General features: G+C 45.9%; 1 protein-coding gene across 2 annotated transcripts in view; it reads right to left on the reverse strand.

Annotated features, from left to right (window-relative positions):
- SLC38A4 (solute carrier family 38 member 4) overlaps window positions 1-5,335 on the reverse strand; it is a 69,055-nt gene extending 63,720 nt beyond the window's left edge. The window contains exon 1 of one of the 2 annotated variants that reach the window (XM_055318639.1): window positions 5,272-5,335. The gene's annotated coding sequence lies outside the window, so the exon portion shown is untranslated. Of the gene's footprint in view, window positions 1-4,392; window positions 4,414-5,271 lie in introns of those variants that run through there. The other variant, XM_055318638.1, reaches the window with a different exon arrangement.
- Between the last annotated feature and the right edge of the window lie 2,974 nt (window positions 5,336-8,309).

Genomic DNA, 8,309 nt, shown 5'->3' on the forward strand with positions numbered 1-8,309 from the left:
AGATGGTGTGCATTTTAATGATGGATACACACTAGATTTATCAAAAGAAATAGGGGCAAATAGCCAACAGGAAGGGAACATTTCAATCTTCTTATACAGGGAATGACGTTATTCTGGCCTGGACTGTCCTTTGTGAGTATTATTTATCTCTTTTTTCATTTCCTCTCTTCTGTTTCCTTCATTTTTGTTTTGACAGAGGAAAACACCAGAGAACCTCTATTATAGACATTCGTTAACATTTCAAATAATGCTTTGGGTGTCCGAGTGATGACATTAACAGTAATGGTTGTCCCACATTGAGTGCTCACTATGAATCAGGCATTAGTCTGAGTATTTTACATGTGTTAACTCATTTAATCCTCATAATAATCCCATGAGACAGGAGCCAGTATGATCTCAATTTTATAGCTGAAGACAATGAAGCTCAAAAAAGATTTAAAAACTTGCCCAAGGATGTAACGCTAAAAAGTGGAGGATTTAGTGTATTAACTGAAATTAGGTTTTGGATTATTTGTGGATTTCATTTACCGTTCGGATTCCCTTCCAAATAACAGTTTAACTACGAGAGTATTTTACAAGTGTGGAAATAGTGAAGAGGCATGCAGACCTCTGAGCCTGGGATGGAAAACTGGTATAAAAGATCTCTAAAAAAAAAAAAAAACAAGAGACTCTGGGAATTGCATTTTCCAAGTCTGTTATCAAAAGCCAGAATCTTAACTGGCATAAACATCTACTTTGGAGCTAAGAGGTTGACATCATTACTGTCACTCCATGCCCTATCTCACTTCATTTTTTTTAAATGCTTTTTTCCTTCCAGACTCTTCTGTAACACACTAAAATAAACAAAGCCACTAAAAACTAAAATAAGGAGAGAAATTCTCCCCAGCTACCCCTCCCTAACCAGAAAAACACAGAAAAGCATTTGTTTGGGAATATTTTTTTGTGATTGTGTCAATTGTATCTTTGTTAAAATAAAATATCCCCCTTGAGAATGAGAAAAATAATTTGATTTTCCCAAACAGAGGACAGCCAAGTCTACTCTTTCCATTTGAGTGCAGAGTTTAAAACCCTAACGTTATAAAGAGTCTGAAACACTAAAGTTCTCTAATAGAGGAGTGCATAATAGAATGATGAAATAATAAAAGGTGCTAATTTCTGTATTCAGTCATTGTGTTCCTCCTTAGCACAGGTCACTTCTGAAATTCAAGGGTGGGCCAGAGCTTTGGGAGCCTCACGGAGAGGCTGGCAAGGACCTTCCAGACCACACCTCCCTCCCAACCTCCTCTCATGGGAGTTCCACTTCCCACTACTGAACTCCTAAATTCCCAGAGTGGCTCCCACTTTCTCCTTCCTCCTTTCTCCAGGTCTCTGTTGAATTCTCTCCCAGTTTGTTCACTTCTTTGCCTGGCTGACTTTTATTTCTGCTTCATTACCAAGTCTCGAAATGTTCTCTGACCCCTTCCCAAGCCAGCTTCAGGGGCTCAAATCTGAATTTTTTTGGGCCCTCAACATGCTGTTAGTACAACCATTTGCTTGCTTATTCTTTCCTCCTCTAGACTGATTCATTTATTCAACAAATGTTTCTTGGGCACCTAGTATTTGCCCAGGACTGCGGTAGGTATTAGGGAAACAGGGATAAAAGACACTCCCTAACAGGGTTCCTGGAAGATAATGATACTCAGTGATTGTTTGGGGAATGAACGAATGGAATTAGGTCATTACAAAAATAGAAGGAAGACCAGAGGAAGATGAGCAGTCACAGGGAAGACATTTGGCAGTTCCATTCCTCCCATTGGGCACATCCTACCGTGTTGTGTAACATCTCCGTAAGCCTCCTTCCTCCTTAAGTTTTTGTTTTCCTAGTTAACTTTCATTCTGCCAGCTCTATTGGAAGCAGGAGCTCTGGCATAGAAGGGGCTTAAAGCTCTGATGCCAGCACTGTCATTTACTAGCTGGGTGACCCTTGTCTCTTTCCTTAGTTTCTATGTGCTTCAATTTCCATTTATTTATTTATTTATTTATTTATTTATTTATTTATTTATTTATTTATTTATTTATTTAATGATAGTCACACACAGAGAGAGAGAGAGAGAGAGAGAGGCAGAGACACAGACAAAGGGAGAAGCAGGCTCCATGCACCGGGAGCCCGATGTGGGATTCGATCCCAGGTCTCCAGGATTGCGCCCTGGGCCAAAGGCAGGCGCCAAACTGCTGCGCCACCCAGGGATCCCAATTTCCTCCTCTTTAAAATGGAGATAACAAACACCTATAACAAGGAGGAGTGTGTGAATTCGTAGAGAGTTCTCTCCTTTCTATGTCTCTCCCCTACTCCCACCCCATACCCTTCCTACAAGATGTCACCAGGGCAGCAGGGGCATGCAAGATGACTTCAGGTGATATATGAAGTACATTTTAAAAGACCATATTATTTTGATACATCTAAAAATACCTAAGTGGCCATAAACCCCATTAAACCTTTGTGGGCTTTTTTTTTTTTTAATCATTGCTTCAGGTATGTTAAAATTAAAAAAGAAAAAAAAAGGCTTATTTTAAAAAAAATAGTTGGAAATTATCAGTAAGTCAGTACAAAGGAGAAGGAGGAAGAGAAAGGAAAAGACTCCTGAAAAACACTGAGGAAACAAACAAGGGCAATGACATGAAAGAAGAAAATCATTTAACCAGAAGTCTGCATCTGATCTATTTATTATGCTTGGCCTGAGGATTCGATAAACCGATGGGTAACCATAGGCATATTATGCATTTCCCAAATGTCACTTATTGAAAAAATCTAGTTCTGGGGCTGTGGGGATTCAGCCTATAGCTAAATGACCATGTGTTGGCTTTCTTAGCATAGGATTAGTCTGTCACAGGCCAAACGGTCAGCTTTGGCTCCCGAAAAGTCACCTGTCCAGTTCTGCCTCTGATGAAATACAAAGTGAAAGAGAATTGTTCATTTAGATTTAAGAATAACTAATGACCACGTAGGGCTTCCAGAGACCGTCTGTGTTCCTCATCCTGTCTATGTCTCTGTCCTGCTCTGTAAAATGAGTATAATAATAGAATCTGTCCCATGACAGATGAGGTTCTTATGAGGATTTAACATAAAAGAAATGTAATAATTGATATATATGTGTGACTGTTACCATTAATCGAGTGCGGACTAGCCTCCTCGGAGCACCCAGCACTACATACTCTGACGGAAGAGCTCATCTACCCCCGCAGGCTTGAAAACTATCTGTCCCCTTCCACCCATCTCCCTGCTTTTTAATGTTTTGTGATAGAATCAGCCCACTAAAAGCTTTCTGTCTCCAAACACCACGTGGTATTCAATAATTTGGAAAGTTCATATATATTCTCCTCAGTTTCTCTGTCCTTACAAGCTTCTACCCAGATCATAGATTTTTTCTATAGATTCTCTTAGCCTTTCAGAAGCTCTATTACACAGGTGTGTGTGCGCACACACGTCTTGTGCTCCATGTGGGAGAGTCCACCCATCTCTGTGCCTCTTGGGAGACTAGTCTGCAGTGGGGCTAATTCCTCCCACCCTACCACTCCCAGAAGTCAGTGTCCCTAAAAAGGCAATAACCGAACAAACCCAGACTAGAGGGCCCTAGCGAACCGGGCCCTGGAAATCGTGATCCAGGTGTAGCAAGTGCTTTTTACAACATGAGACAATTCACTCATAGCAACTAAGTCTAATAAAGGACTAGGAGAAGCCAGGAAATCGGGGGACAGGCCGTCGGGGCTCCCTCCTCCCCGGAGGAGCCGAGGTCCCAGCGCTCCAAGTGCTTAACAAAAAAAGCGGGTCGTGCAGGGGCGCGGAGCAGCGCCCTGCGGGCGGACAGGTACGCGCGCACCTGCAGCACCTGCAGCACCTGCAGGGCCGCCGCTGCCCTGACGCCTCTTTTCTCGGGATCTAAGATGCCCCCCGAGACGGGTGGAGATGCACTTTCGCCCTGAGAGAAGGACGTCAAAGGCCACCCCATCCTGCGGCGACACCAGGCCCGGGTATCTGAACACCGTGCTTGGAAGCGTGGCTCGGGGTGTCCGGGGCCTCTCCAAGCCGCCCCAGGTCCCAGCTCCTGCCTCCCCCCGGCAGGTACCCCCGGGCGCACCGGGGGCCGAGCCTCCCCAGTTTAGTCCATCCTCTCCCCCTAACCGAGTGCGCCTCTCCCGGGGCGCCCCCTCTCGCTGGGGCGCACCCCGCTCCCTGCGCTGCTCCCCGCGCGCCCCGCTCTCGGGCTCCACGTGCTCCCGCCCCTCCCTGGGGCTCCCGGCGTCGGGCTCCCTCCCCCCCTAATTCATTCTCCTCTCCCCGTTCCCCCCCCAGCCTCGCGCTCTCTGTCCCCCTCTCCGCCCCCCCCCCCACCCCGTGCGCTCGACCCCACTTGCCTCTCCCGCTCCGCGCCTCTGCTCGCCCTGCGCTGGGTCCAGCGTCCCAGGCGTCCCCGTCCCGGCGCTGCGGTCTCGGTCCCCGCGCCCCCCTGCAGGCCCCCACCCAGCACAGCTCCCGCCTCCTTCCTCCCCCGAAGGAGCCTCTCTGGGGACTCCCGGGGCCGCAGCCCCCCACCCGAGGGACCGGCTGGCCCGGCCCAGGCAGCCCAGCTGTCAGGGACAGCGGGTCTATTTTAGGTCCAGCACCCAATGTCCCCGCCCTGAGGACACGGGCCCGCAACTTGGGTAGCACTTGCCAGCACTGATCCCCAAGCCGACCCGAGTTAGGCTGGTGGCGGGGCCACGGCTGGGGACGGCGGTCCCGGGACACCCAACTGGAAATCCAAGTGGAGGGAACCCGGGGCTTGGGGCCTGGGGTGGGAGGTGGGGGGTGGAGGGGGGCAAACCCCAGCGCCCCCCTCCCGCCTCCTGGGATTGGGCTACCTGGCCAACCTCTTGGGTAGGTGGCTACCCTGCCACCTCTCTTGCAAAGTCACACGTGAGCCTTCCCAATGGGTCCCCCTAACTCTGCCCCGGTTGACTTCATTTCTAGCCAATCCGGTCATCAGCCTGCAGTAACCCATCCAAAGCGCGATCCTTTGGAAAATCATAAGAATTGGGGTCAATCAACAAACAAGTGACAAAGAGCCTCAATACCTAACCTAAGCCCCAGACGGTTGAGAGGCCGGACTGCACACGTGTGCGTGTCCCTATGCGCTCACGCACGCACACACACACACACACACAGGCACAAACACCAATCCGGGCTGGGATCCAGCCACAAGTTTGCACACTGACAGGTCTCTAAGCCTAGCAGAAAACAGAAGTTTCACTCACCTGCGTCTTTTTCCACCTCTGCCGATTGGGACCCAAGGGAAGTATCGGAAAAGGGTGGATTGAGAGACCCTCCTTTCTTTTCTTTTCGCCTTTCCAAAGAGTGGAAATTTCCATCATGTGATAGGGGGCAGCATCCCCAGTGTCGCGTTTCCTGCGGACCCTCCCTTCCAGCCCAGCCACCAATCGTCAGGCGGCAACCTGAGATGTAAACAAAAGCATCCTCCCAGGTGGGCTGACTTGTCCAGCTGTCCTGCCAGAGTGAAGCCTGGGAGCCGCCAGCCCCTGCTCCCTCTTTTCTGGGTCCCTGAAACCAGAAGATCTTGGTGTGAGTTGGGGTTTTCGTTGTTGTTTGGTTGGTTGTTGTTTTTGTGATGAAGTGTCTTCATTAGTCAAGGTTGCATTTGTCGAATCTGCCCTCTATGCAGGACTACCTGTTGATCTTCACTTTGAAGTCTGTAAAAAAAAAAAAAAAAAAAAAAATCTTTCAGGTAGGTTGACTCTAAACTGCCTCCAGGTTTATGGATGTCAAACCCGAGCTTGACATAAAGGGGAAAAAAATATTGAGGAAGGGGGTACAAATGAAAAACGTGTCGTTCACAGTTAAAGTCACTTTATGGTCAGTGAAGATGGGGATAACTTGGTAGCATTTAACCATGAGTGGGGATCTTGGTGGGAATTTTTTTAACGGACTTCAATTTTAACACAACCCTCAGTATATATGGAAAAGGAATTAGGATATAATAAATAGCACTGTAATTTTAATTCTGTTTATTAAAGGCATTAGCCTACCATTTTAAGGGACACTGTTTATAGTAAAACTATTTTCTGATGCTAGGCAAAATTTTTGTTTCAGAGAAGGCCTGTGTAACAAATATGTTCACAACCCTCTGTTTATTTTAGTACTCATTTGTCTTTCTTTGGGGAAAAAATATTCTCCAGTGGAGAACTGACCCCACAGTTCAGCAAACTCGCCAGGCAATACGAATTGCTTTCTGAACTCTGACATGTCCAATATCGCTGTATTGAGGATGGTAAGTCTCACTGTTTAATCATACCATGAAAGCCTAGAACCATCTTATCTTACTCAGGGTTCCCATTGACTAAAAACACCAGCGGCACCTTAGCACATAAAGAAAAAAAAAAACAGGATAAGGACAAGAATTACCCAGATAATGTGTAATGACCAGGAACACTTAAAAAATATCAACACACATGCATGCGTATGTACATACGTACACACCAAATTGTACTCAAACCATCCAACAATGCAAATTCAACAGAAGGATGATGCAATAAATGACCACTTTGGAGCCTAAACATATATAAAACTCAGTATCTAAAAAATACTTGTTTTGGGGCACCTGGGTGGCTGAGTCAGTTGAGCAGCTGCTTCTTGGTTTTGGCTCAGGTCACAATCTCAGGATCCCCGGATGAGCCCCACAGAGGGCTCCCTCCTCAGGGGGGAGTCCCCTTGAGGATTCTCGCTCCCTTTCCCCCACACTTTACTCTGTGCACCTGCCTGCTCTCTCTCTCTCTCCCTCTAAAATAAATAAATCCTTAAAAAACATAAAAAATAAAAAAATAGTTGTTTTATGAAAGCTGATTATCCCCTGCCTGACCAATAATGACATACCTCTTTCATTTGTCGTAACAAGAAGTTTCCATTCTAAGAAATTAGAATATGTCAGAATAATTTTCAAGTCCCTTAAAACTTGCTGAAATTAGATTATTTTTACACTATCTTGCTTTCCATTGATTGTTACTTAATAAACATGAGGGTATTTTAAAAAGCTACTAAAGTGTCAAAATTGATAGGATTGAGAAAGGATTAGTAGAGAGAGCAGGACAGATGTATATTTCTCTGTGCCTAACCTAACATATATTAAAGACAAAATTCAGATTTTTTTATTGGTGTTCAATTTGCCAACATATAGAATAACACCCAGTGCTCATCCCGTCAAGTGCCCCCCTCAGTGCCCGTCACCCAGTCACCGCCACCCCTCACCCACCTCCCCTTCTACCACCCCTTGTTCGTTTCCCAGAGTTAGGAGTCTCTCATGTTCTGTCTCCCTTTCTGATAGTTCCCACTCATTTTTCTCCTTTCCCCTTTATTCCCTTTCACTATTTTTAATATTCCCCAAATGAATGAGACCATATAATGTTTGTCCTTCTCCGATTGACTTATTTCACTCAGCATAATACCCTCCAGTTCCATCCCCATCAAAGCAAATGGTGGCTATTTGTCGTCTCTAATGGCTGTGTAAAAACTCAGATTTCTAAAGTGAAAAGCCATTTCCAGAGAAAACCAAATGAGGATGGCATCATGCAATTCTAAGACAGACACTAGTTAACTGTGCAACTGCTCAACTTTTTAATGAACTGCTTATTTAATCAGTCCTTGGCATCTATATCTTAGTCCAGAAAAGATATAAAAGGGTGTTTCATTGCCTGATTTGCTGGAGTCCAATAGGTTACTCATCTATATAAACTGTTAACGTCAGGTGTGGGTTGAGGTAAAATGAGTTGCACTCATCTGTGAATCAGGGAAGCGCTGAACAAAGTTCAAGTGTATTATCTTTTGTAGCTAACACCCAGCAGAGTTTAAGCAGAGCTCCAAACCATGTCTGGATAGTATGAGGCAACTGACCCCCCTTTATCTTCCCTGCTACCACCCAAACCTTGAGCCAGTGACATCTCTGTTGAATCTTTCCAACAATCTTCAAATGTCTGTTCTAAACCAGTCTTTGAAACAATGAGAATCAGCCCCAACCAGCAACGTGAATACACCTACAAGACCACGATGTAAAACACATACTGATTTATCATCAGATCATTCACTGAGCAGTTAGCTCAAGGTTTTATTTTTTTTAGTTTTTTTTTTAATTTTTATTTATTTATGATAGTCACACAGAGAGAGAGAGAGAGAGGCAGAGACACAGGCAGAGGGAGAAGCAGGCTCCATGCACCGGGAGCCCGACGTGGGATTCGATCCTGGGTCTCCAGGATCGCGCCCTGGGCCTAAGGCAGGCGCTAAACCG

Source organism: Nyctereutes procyonoides, unplaced genomic scaffold (assembly GCF_905146905.1).
Source record: "Nyctereutes procyonoides isolate TBG_1078 unplaced genomic scaffold, NYPRO_anot_genome, whole genome shotgun sequence".
Classification (NCBI taxonomy): domain Eukaryota; kingdom Metazoa; phylum Chordata; class Mammalia; order Carnivora; family Canidae; genus Nyctereutes; species Nyctereutes procyonoides.